This window comes from Bombus vosnesenskii, unplaced genomic scaffold (assembly GCF_011952255.1).
Source record: "Bombus vosnesenskii isolate JDL3184/JDL3185 unplaced genomic scaffold, Bvos_JDL3184-5_v1.1 scf7180000013448, whole genome shotgun sequence".
Taxonomy (NCBI): Eukaryota; Metazoa; Arthropoda; class Insecta; order Hymenoptera; family Apidae; genus Bombus; species Bombus vosnesenskii.
Genome location: NW_022883058.1, coordinates 834,273 through 846,870, shown reverse-complemented (window position 1 = coordinate 846,870; position 12,598 = coordinate 834,273). Strand labels below are relative to the sequence as shown.

General features: G+C 42.0%; 1 protein-coding gene across 14 annotated transcripts in view; it reads right to left on the bottom strand.

The window, feature by feature from the left end:
• The window catches only part of LOC117238310 (probable serine/threonine-protein kinase yakA), a 382,495-nt gene that overhangs the window by 39,873 nt on the left and 330,024 nt on the right, over window positions 1-12,598 (bottom strand). The gene's annotated exons all lie outside the window — the stretch shown is intronic.

Sequence of the window (12,598 nt, the reverse complement as noted above, 5' to 3'; positions counted from 1 at the left end):
TCAACAAGATATAAGATACGATTATACAATTATATGAATTCAATTTTGCTCTTTTGTCGTATGATATGTTATTACATTCGCGTGAAAAGTATTTACTCGTTTCGACTACGAACAATCAAGAGGGACACGTCCAGTCAAAATAATAAAATTAATTAAATTATACTCGTTGAGAAACTCGAAGCATCTAGGCATTAATGAGATTAAATCTTTAGAATATCGTAAAAGTTGGATCGTTTGAGCTTCGAAGAGTGGAAACCAGCGGCGCGACGCGACGTCTAGATAAATTGATGAGCCTGCATAAAAATCGCGAAAAGAATGCACGTTGTTCGATTGGAATCGAAAAGTCGGCGAGGAGGGTGCGCGTTTCGGTTTAATTTTTCAGTAGTAGAGAAAAATGACCGGACGTCGAAGAAAATCTGGGACATTAGTCCCACGGCTGCGTTAAATGCGATCCGTTACGCGACGATACTATTTTTCATCTTGTCCCCCGAAATTACCATAGCGAACTCAGGAGAACGGTAGTAAGAAGAAATCAGCGATGGCCGAGATTTATCACAGTATTTAAATTCTTACGTGAGAAATTTTCGAACAGTACTTTTCATTCCGATATTCGAAGGGAATTCTCCGATCGATGATATTGTCGAGATACAGTCGAATATCACCGAGTAATCTTTTCCGTACAACGACACTGTCAAATACGATCAAGTATGATTCAAATTTTAAAAGATCTGGATATTCTTCGAAATATTCGGGATTTTGGTCAAGCGTCGATCTCGTTTTAGTTGGTTTAGTCTTTGTTTTCGTAAGATAAAGATATCGTGTTTTATAACGATACTCAAATTACACAACTGTATACGCCTGTTATGGAAGGATTCAAAGGTTCCATCGAACAGCTATATTTTATATTTTTTCAACGATATAAGGGAGATTTGTTAAGAAACCACGGCAGGACGTAAACACGATATACGAAAAAATCGTATTAGCCGATATGAGATGAGATTCGAAAGTACGCGGAGTTGCGTAATGAGGAAGGGTCGAAGGAAAGGAAAAAGGAAGAAAAAAGTTTCCTCGTTTATCCTTAAATTTCGAGCGATCGTAGATTCCAGCTAGCTAGCTGGTACGTACATATACATAAATACATATATACATACAGATGCCACGACGTTGATCAGGGAACAACGTCATGTTTTTCCCCTAAGTAATCCAGATAACAAAGTTCCTCTCAATCTGGCCTATCATCGCGCCAATATCCGCTGGCTGCGTCCCGTGCCGCCATCTCGATATTTCCTTCGGCAAAAGAGGCTCCGTTGTTGATCGCATTACTTGCTCCCGAGAAAGGATATTGCGAAATAGAGAGCCTTTTCGTTGGCCCTTACCTTGTATACGATTAATTCTCTCTACGTGTACGAAATTAACGCTGTCTCACGAAGGTCGATACAACGCCCTTCCTACCCTTTTGTCACACCCTTCCTTTTTTAACGGTAATAACGGAGTTAAAGCATACGCTTGCCTGGCATTTCTTTCTCAAAGATGAGAATTTTATCCTCTTTCGGGAATTTTTACTACAAATATATATGCATAGGAGCATGCAAAACATTCTAAAATCAAAAAGGGTGGATATAATTTGGCACAAATGTTACTAATCATTCAAATAACCATCCTTTGGTAAATTAGACCGATTCTCCCTCGTAAGAACAACCCATAAATCCGAACGATTCGGCCAATCGCTCTTTAACGAAACGCACCCCGCGATTAACCGAAAATTACTGGAGAAACTTTTAGCCACGAAACGAATAGCAACGGACGAACACCTTGGATCTCGGGCAAACAGAGAAACAAGAGCGCAACGCGAAGAAACTTTTTACAGGATTTCGCAACGATGGACAGGCAACAGCTGGATGCCTATACGCTTTCGCAAAGAGCGGCGGGAATGACGGGATAAAGTGGTCGACGAGGGACAAGGGGAGTTTCGGGCCGAGTTTCATACGTTTCCGGGCGAGTTTGTCACGCTCTGCTCCTAGAATTGTGGCTACAACTACCGACAAGCTTCTCTCTCTCTCTCTCTCTCTCCCTATCTTGTCCAACTACTCACAACCTTTCTTCTTGCTCGTTCTTCCTGGCCAGCCTTCCATATCTCCGTTTCTGTCTTCGTCTCTAAAGCTTCTCACGAACGCGGAGTTTTAGCTAAGACGAGCCGGCTGGTTAATTCGAAAAGTGCCGGCACACTACGTGCGTTTCTCCACGTGTACAACCTTCTTCCCGTGTTGGTCGTCTTAGAAAAGCTCCCTGACGCTGGTGGAAAGCCAGGCCAAATGACATCAGGGGTCCCGTTTCATTACGTCGAGAACGTGAAAGCCCAGCTGAGTCAGTGGCTATATACCCTTGGTGTAAAGGGAATTCCGTTATTTCCCTTTTTTTGCCCTTTTTTCCTTTTTCTTCCTCTTCTTTTCTCTTTTCGTTAGCTGCTAAAGATATTTCTCGGTACCACAAAGCGTTCTTTACCTCTTACCGTTTGCTCGACCGTTCGTTTAGACACACGCAAGAGTCGCTAAATGACAAAAATATTTCAGATCGTATATCAATACGCGATCTCTTTCGAAGAAAAAGGGAAAAAGATTATTGGAAGAGTCTTTAATTACAACGCACCGTTCCATTTTTTCTTGAAACAAAAATAGAATCCTCGAGATAGCAACGACTCGAGTAAACGGCTAACTTAACTTAATTATCAAACGCGTAACTCGGTGGTATTTTAAGTTAATTACAAACATACGCCCAGGATGAAACAATCGCTATTATAATTTCTCGTCGCTTGTAAAGAAAGAAAAGGAGAAAAAGGCACGTTGACTGCTTCGAATCGATTGAATTTTTCGTCGCGAAAGTTCCACGAACTTTCAAGCAAACGATAGTCGGCTAACAATATCCGCAGAACACGGCGAATAAACGAGAATTCGCTGTCTGCCGCTTCACCAGCAGCGTCGATATAATTCCTTCAACTTTCTGCTTGACGAAACTACTTCTCAATGACGAACAACAGGAGCGGATCGTTCTGTATGGGAAGCTCGGTTCGTAGGATGAGGTTAAATGACCAATACTTCTCCGAAGCATTTCTATCCAATTGTTCGTCGTAGTTATCCACCTGAAATTCTCTTCCCTCTTTCATTTGTCGCTGAACTTTCCTTGAAAAATGTAAAAAGATGCAATTTCCTCGAGTCGATAGCAATTCAATTTACTCGCGTTCCTTGTTTAAATAGGGATGCCTGCACCTTTACTTCTATTTATTTTATAGTTTATATATTATTTATATCGAACTTAAAATTCAATTTCCCGAATTTCTATTTATCACAAATCGTTCGGTTCCTTTGTATAAAGCCTTGTATTAGTCCTATTAGCCGTTAATTGCTGAAAAACGTTCCACGTATTTTATCTCTCGTTGAACAACTGTTGACACGAGGGGCAGTGTATTATCGGCACGTACAACGATCCATTCAAGAGCTCTTAATGAGGCGACGAACAAATGAAAATTATTAGCGATAAATAAATTGAATCGCGAATGGTGACGAGTGGGAACAAAGTTTAAACCGAAGCAAAAATCACGCTCTCCCTTCCTCTCTCTCTCTCTCTCTCTCTCTGACTCTCTCTTTCTCGTTGTACAAAAGCAAGTGGATCCATTGAAATCTCTACAATAACGACAGCAACAATAACAACAAGTCCCTGCGAAACGTCGATCTTTGACGATGACGCGATAAATGCAGCGGTAAATAAAGCAAATGGATATGCGAAAGCAAACATTAATTGAACGCGAAAACGATTTGCATTCCTGAAATTGAAAGATAGATAGGCAAATGGCGGTAGATCGTGAAGAAACGGACAAGTGGTTGAGGAACCGTTGTCTGCCCGTTCTGCTATCGATATATATGTAATACGTACAATAAAGCGAATCTGCAATTCATGTTACGACAAAAAAGAACGTTTCATGGATCGATCGCGACTAAGAGAGAGAGAGAGAGAGAGAGAGAGAGAGAGAGAGAGAGAGGGAAGGAGGAAAATGCGACGAGTTATCAAGCACTCCGTTAGTTACATAGTGACTCGTCGTCTATTCGTTTGAATAGAAGTAATGCGATCGCTCATTTGGATCTCGTCTTTCGCTGTTTTTCCGACAGAATTAAAAAAATTAAACGACGTTGATCGAAAATCGAAAAATGCTAGTAGCGTCTCTGTGTTCGATAACGGGATAATAATCATTAGAAGAGCGTATAGAGTTAGTTAGGAGGAGAAGTAGTAAATGTTCTTATTATTATTTTGTCTCATTAAATCGAGCAAAGATTCAGACAAACGTAACTGCTGTTATTAGAAAATTTGTCTCACTTCGAGTTAATCGGATATTGTATATCTTCGTGGAAACACAGGCCGCGCGCTGCATTAGCTCGTGATATATCGCGTAAATTATTCCAGCCTTTCCACCGCTTGGATATTTGCTCTCGGAATACAAGAGTCCCCATCGTTTCCGCCTCGACTCGATACACCAAGCCGAGAATTATTCGGCATCGAAATGAGATTCGGCTCGTGGCACCGCACGCGTCACATTTCGGCTTCGACCAGCCCCGAATCTCGACGAACGTCGTGCAACCGAAGCGAAACGTGGGCGCGAACGTCGCCGTTGCGAAAGATCGTGGAATGAAATCTTGGCCACGGCGAAATTTCCAGATATCATATCCTCGCGTAAGAGGGGTTGTCGCGGTTACGTGCCCGCAATATGCAAAAACAGAATTCCCGGTGTCTGAAACTTCCATCCCGGAAGCCGTGGAGGTGCAAGGAGCCGGCATTGGTGGTTCGTTCGTTTTAACAGGAACGCGACAGGATAACAGCGTGGAATTATTAACGGCACGGTTGCAAGGACGCGACACTTTCCAACTAAATTAGAGGAACAAGTTGGCCAAGCGCGTCTCTCATTATCCTGACAAATTTCGCGTCTCCGCCGCTCCGCCACCGAAGGGGGCAAGGAAACAGTCCCGTAAAGGTGACTCCGCTTCTCCGCACGTTACATATTAATGCGTAAAAGTTAATTCCGATGCTGGAGATCATTTATGTAGATCACGAACTATATTAGTCTAGCCTATATAAGATCGTCTGATATCAGGTCTATCTCTCTACTCCGTCTCCGCCTCGAATCTGCAAAATTCTTAACCACGTTTACTCTGCCCGAGCTTCGAGTTATCACGTGCAAAACGCGAATTATTCGTCCGTACTGTATCACGTACAAGGTGAATAAGGAATTTTAACGCTACGAGGGAAACGTGTTTGACAGTTTTCGAAAAGTTTACGACGAGGAAATATTAGCCAGCTAAGACCAGTCGAAATTTTTTAACATTTCTCGTCTTTCGTCGTACTGCAATTTCTAACCAATTTCGTATTAAATTTAAGTTCCTGTCTTTAAAGAAATCTGAAAATTCTACGATATTACGAAGTTTTCATAAAAATGTTCGCTTTTTCCCTGGCCGTAAACGAACGGAATGAAAAAGGCATCGGAGGGCAAACACGGTTGGTAGCTTTAATCTGGAAAACATCGAAGAAGTCACGCCCGTATCGTAAACCCGACCCGCGACAGTGTGGTGAACGGAAACAGCGCGTGTGCGCGATTACACGTGATTCTGAAATACGGCCGAACGCGAGAAATTTATGTGCGGAAGGCCAATCCGTATTTCACGCCGATCGGAGAACTATGAGGCATTAAAGCGACTTCGCGGATAAAAAGTAAAAAAAAAAAAAAAAAAAAAAAAAAAGAAAGAATAAGAGAACGAACGTAACTAAACAACGATGGTGTAAGTAACGTTGGAAGTACCGGTTTTCGAATTAACGTGCGGTTAAGCGTTCGGTTAATTCAAAGATAGATATTTAAAGATAGATCAGTTAATCGGTCGGAAAAGTACAAATATATATTCGCGGAATTTTGCGAATTGAAACAAAATAACCACGACTAAAGTAGAAATAAAGTAATCACCTTTTAGATGATTTTGTCTGGAATATTAATTTATCCAAAGGCTGGCATATTAATTTATCACGCATCCGAAAAAAAGTTCTACGTCGCAACACAAACGAACCGGCAGAAGAAATATAAAGTGGGAAGTAGAAAAATAGAAAAGCCGGAAATAAAAATTGAGAAAGGCTATGGAAAACGTCGTGACAGATTTCGATTGTCGGGGTGCGGAATGCGTGGCGATAGATGAAAAGGGCTTCTGGTAACAACGAGTTGTGGAATATCGGCATGACGGCTTTGCATACACGTGAATGCGCCTTACCATGAAAGGATATGACAGATCAATGCCGAAGCCGGCGAATAAACTCGCGGATAACGTAAATCAGGTATTTCAAGCAGCGGCACACTACGTACGTCAACTGCTGAAAACGTCTGATTGTAAATACTAATTAACCGCGTGAACTAGCTTTGATGGACAGGTAGCGGTCGCGTAATTGCGCTAGAAGCGTCATCGAACGAAACGCCGATGGAACACGTGCGAAAATTGCGTATGGAAACGTACACGATGTTTTACACCTATTCGTGGTCGCCATTAGAACGAAATTGGAAATATCGAATTTAATCACTTGCGCCTACTCGCTGCTCGTATCCCCATTTTCCCTCGTTTTCTTTCTTTCTTCTCGATGCTGTATCATGGCCGATATCCGATGTAAATACTCGAAATATCACCGAAGCGTATCCAAAGTTCTTAACGTCGTAGTTTTCTTATCCCCAAATATCGGTCGACGTTTTTTACAGCTCGCTTCGAGAAGGAAAAAGGGATTTCTACGAAAGCTTCAACGTTTATATCTCGCGCGAAACATCTTCTGTGATGGTTCGTTATCCGAATTCTAAGGATCATCGGCGATCTGCCGTCATCGATCCGAGGGACAGATTAAATTCCAATTTTGAGGCGAACGACGAAACACACGCGGATCCATTTTCCCTATCTAGATCCGGTGGAAAACGGACATGGGAATAATTATGCGGGAAAGCGCGCGTCCAACCGTTCTCCTTGCCTCTCCATCAGTCCTCTTCTATTCCGAATCTCAATGACCCGTTCGAAATGGAAGGGAAATTCACCGCGTGCCACGCGTCTTTCAGCCGATCTTCAACTATATACAACACTGGGTACCGTGATTGTCGTCGGATCGACGATTTAACAAGACATTTCTCCGAGTGTGAGTTATCGTTTAATGAACGCCGCTTCGACTTCGGGACGTTGAAGCACCCTAGAGTCTAGTGCAGCGTGCGGGCCTGGCTTTGCCACTCCAGGCTCTAAGGGCTGCCAACCCCCCTGATTCTCTGTCTGTCTATCTTTCTCTCTCTCTCTCTCTCTCTCTCTCTCTGCCTCCTCACCCAACTCTCTGTCGTCTTTCTCCTTCTACACGCGTTACTGCTCCCTTTCGCGAGCTCGTATCAGGACCTCGACGGTTAACCGGGCCTGAGAAGTCGTGATAATTTGTACAGTGGGAGAGATAGAGAGAGCTAGAAAAGAGGCTAGACGAGAATAGACAGAGATGGACGAAGGAAGAGAAATTTGAGTTCTTAGCGTTTGATTCGTCAGCACAATTAAACGAATTAATAGGCGTCGCTTGGCTCGTTCAACCACCCCTACTCAGGAGCGAGGAGACTCTCTTCTATTTCTCTTTCTCTTTCTCTTGTTTTCCGTCCCTCTTAATCTCCTCGACACTGCCGATTTCAATCCCCGCCACTTCATCTCCGTCGTCTCTTCCACTACAACCAGGATAACAATCAAAGTTTGCTTGGAAATGTACCGATTTCCGCCCGCCGCAAATGGCCATCCAGCTAACCAAAAAACTTGACGCGAATTCGTCTATTCTTCGCTCGAGGACCACGAGGATCGATCTTCTTTTGAATTCTATATCAGCGAAATCGCCGTTTTTGCAAAATTTCGCTAACGTCGTTAGCTCGATCCCAAACGGTACGAAATCAAAAACATCGTAGACTGAAATATGTACTTGCACGTAGATTAAAGAATTACATACGTTGATAACCTTTTTCGACGTTTCCTCTGGATCAAAGGAAGACGTTAGACCGCGGCTACAAAGAAAGGGAAAAAGAAGCCTCCGGTACGACGCGGCGTCATCAAGAATTCTTTTTCGCACTCGCGATGCGCCGGGAATTTAGACGCAAAGGCTGGCGGAAGTCCGTCCTTTATAGAATAACAATTTAGCGAATTAGGAGGTTCAAAGAAGGCGGCGTGGCGGCTGTGCGCTGATCCTCGTGGGAAGGAAGAGTCTAGCTCCTTCGCGAAGCGGCAAATCAACCATCGCGAGGAAAGAGAGAAACATATAACGAATACGTATAACGAAAGAACAAAGGAAGATGATAAGAACGAGAACACTTTTCCATTCGTACACTCTTTAAAACAGAGTGGATTTTCTGAAATTGGGCGCGTCAACCTACTTCAACGAAATTTTATATAAACACATGGAATTCTCTTTTTGTTGCACCTTTTAACAAAATTTTTTACTCGTCGTCTAACAAACTAATTTTTCAAACTTCTCATAAAGGATCAAGCCGTCCGATCGAATTTTAAAAAGGTTATTCTGTTTTAAAGTGTGCAAGAACACTTTTTGCACTCGCCGTATATCTCCGTACAAAAGTACGAGGACACTAGCTCATTTACGACAAATGTTTAAAAAAGGTTTTATATTTTGTGCTTCGGAGTGTCTGCTTATAAGTAAAAATTAAAAGTTATAAAGTCCGATCACCTAGAAGATAACTGTGTCCGTGAAACAGAATCTGCTGGATTCCGAATTAATTATAACCGGTCGTATCAAAGAAGATTCTCCGATGAAACATTCAAAATTAATTAAAAGATCGAATGGAAATTTGAAAAAAGAAGGGAAAGATTTAATGTTAACGATTTACATTTCAAAGCGTAACGTGATTGAAAATAGCACATGGCCTCGTACTTTTGAGCTAGGATATACGTAAGAATAAAGCAAGAAGGGATTCAAAGGCGTAGAAAATTTCCCGAGCTCCAAGCGATCGAAAAAGGAAACGTTAAACCTCGCGATGTTTTCTCTGTGTCTCTTGGTCCTTTTTTACCTCTTGCCAAGGTCTTAGCTTCTCTATTTCCGTCTTTTTCGCGTTCTCCAAACCAATCTCTTCGTCGCGCTAAGAGTTTTGCCGAACATCAAAGGGTTTCGTGACTCTGTCTACGCGCCGAATAAAACAGACACGATCCACCAAAGGCAAACCACTAAGCCCCGGGTCACGAAAAGTCCTGATTCGAATCGGTCTCGATCGATAATTATCTACTGAGATCTTGCCTTTCGGCGGTGGAACACGAATTTATCCATCGTGCTGGTGTGAAATTTTCAATTTTCATTTTCGAAGGAAGTTTCTGAGCGGAGGTGACGCGAGATTATCGAACAACGAAAGACGAGCGCGCGTAGGAGTAGAAAGAAGGAAGCAGGTGGTGAGCACGCTTAGAAGATAGCGCTAACACAAGAATCGAGCTACATCATTGCTCGCAACTATGTATACAGACGCTCTAACAGATTTGCATTCTCTTTTTATAAAATCATTTTTAATAGGCTAGTTATTCGTTATTAAAGAATTTAACAATAGCTTATACACGCTTCCATTCTTTTGCACGGGGTGTCGACATAACCAACGACATGCTGATAAAATACACGATAACTTTTTAACAACAATTTCAATTAAATCGATGGACACGAATGTCTCGCATTCTCCTTGCCAATGGAATTTTTAACGTTCTCCGCGTGTCGAATTTTTGTCGCGATAGATTTTTCCGACAATTTTCCAATTTTCATTCGCATCGAGGAATAAATCGTGCCGCTAACGAAACGATAAATAATAATAGTAGTAATAAAAACGAAGTTGGCGGGCTTTTAACGCCTCGAATGAAAATAAAGCAACCCCGTGTAATTCCGTTTCCATTATCGCAGCCATCGTTTCAAGCATATTCCCGGGGCAGCGGTCCGACAAAACAAATTTCGAAATCTGCGGGATCCGCGCCGTGTTGCCGGTGTTCATGAACGCATTATACACGTTTCGATGGGCTCATATCGCATGCACGCTACATTGATTTAATCCTCGATTCTATCGAGGCGACGTGAGCCGCGTACCAGTCTGCGTAAAAAAGCAATCGGAGGGACGATGTTCATCATCTACTTTCGATCTGGATTATCGGCTGAGCGTAACGGATGAGGCGAGCATCCGAATCGCGGCTTCCACCAGTTACCTAAGTATCTGAGAACCACTAAGAATTTTCTATCGCGACTAAACCAATTTTCCACCTGTGATCTTTTAATAATTTTTAAATAATTCTTTGACGATAAAATGTTCGATAATAAAATTCTTCGCTCTTGGAATAAATCACTCGGCGACTCTTGCGTCACTACAGAACAAATTTAGAGAAAGCATCCTGTATATAGAAATTTCTTTTCTTTCGTACGATATTTAATTCCCCTCCGTAAGAACCCACAAAGGGAGAAAACATACAGCGAAAGCTTCTTCTCGTACGACGAATGCAGTGTGTTCACTAACCTAATCAGTGCGATTTATTCTGGCTAATAAAACCAAGAATGACCTTGGATAACAAGGTGGCCCTTAGCGTGTTAGCCGGAGAAGGTCTCCATAAAGCATCTCTTTCTCCTTCCTTTCTTTCCCCGTTTGTGTCCATCACGAGGAATCATTCTCCGAGGACAACCCTATATTCGTCTATTTGCTAAGAAAAAGTTTGCGTCCCTGCTGGCTGTTCCTGGTCCCCGGGGACTACTCTGATTTTCTTAGATATTTTACCTCTTCTTGACGTTAATTCCCTTCTCCGACGCGTAGGGTACACAATGTTCTCACCGCTCAATTTCGACACAACCATTTATTAGTTTCCCCCTTTTAATTTCTTCGGTGATGATCGATACATCTCTTACAGAGTCAATTAATTTTCTGTCGAATTTTGTCCGACATAGTCGAATATAAAATCGCACGCGACATTACCTATAGGACGTTCGGGTATTGCTTTGTCAAATCTTATGTGTATAAAGGTGTAATATCACAAATAAAAATGTAGCAAAGGGAAAAATTAATAGGTAGGTAGGTACTTAAGAAAGCAACGTAAATACAGGTGACACAACGTTGTTGTAAATCGTATGGTAACTATGCGAGGTATCGTAACACGTATGCACCAATTCAGGGGTGAATTCAGGACACGGAGGCTACAAATAAAAAATATTACACCGATCTTTCTTTAGAATTATAAATAGTTATTTTTTGGAAACAGTTTTTGTTGGCCGAAATTTTGCACAAGTTTTTTTAACAACGTATTTCTTACGAGAATGACGCGAAGCCATAAATTGTAAAACGACGCAGAAAATGTAATCTTCGGCAAAACCTTGTTTCTGAAATTTAACCTACGATTTACGCAATTTCTTCCTACCTTCTCGACTAATTCATACGCGCAAGTCCCAACGGACGAGAATATACACACTCGCAAGCAAGTAAGATGTCCAGACGATATTTAAGGGTACGCGTTTGAGACAAAATGGCCAGGGTGTTTAACGTGAAATAGGAAGCACAAGACATCCGCCAGGGAAGAGAGCGTGTTCGTGGTATATTTCAGCCATGAATCCCTTGATACCGTTCTAGCTGGGACACGAGACAATCGTGCGAAACAGCCATGGTTCCAGGTGCATGGCCACCTGCTGCTGACGCCAGCCACCATCGAAATTCGCAACGCGATTTGCAAGACAGACGAAACATTACCAACGGCCGGAAGCCGACGAATAGGCAGTTGCTAGACACAATGCCGCCGTTTCCGGCTGTGCCACGGCTTGTTTTACCAAGCCCTGCCTTGTTCGATCGTTTCAAGAAGAAACGATAGTCCGATGTATTAGAACATAAAATCTTTTCTTTTCGTTAGCAATGTTATATTAATATCGCGATTAATAATCATATCGATTACGTTTACGTAAAAATATTATTACAACACTTGTATCGCTTTTACCCGATAGCTGTAAAGAAAATTATACGAACATCTTCTGGATAATTTTTTAACTCGTTTAATACTTTCAAGGATCGATCCTCTCTCTCTCTTTCTCTCTCTCCCTCTCTCTAGTTTAATTTCAAGTCCCTTCTTAATTTCGTGTTTCGAATGAAACAATTAGAGAGCCAGACGAAGAAAAAGGTCGTAATAAGGTAGAAAGGGAGCTGCAAGTGAGCCATCTAACGCTGCAGTATCGCCAGCTAACATCTCATCGCGTGTATATTTTATATCTACTCATTAGTAAAGTAGAATTAAGCTACCGTGTAGATAATTGCAACCTGTACGACAGTTGTTTGCGAAGTGCAGGGAACTTATTGATTTTTATGATACGCGAGTAAAACATGCCGGCTTATATGCCACTCGATGTAATATCCTCGATAAATTTTTGATTTCTCGTTAAGTCCGAATTAGAATGGTTCGAAGTAACTCGATTTTGCAAATTTCGAGTAACAAAGCGATTCGATAACATCGATAAGAAACAATTATCATAGATTTACAATCGTAACAAGATTACACAGTTCAAGTTACTTCGTTGCCACTATCGC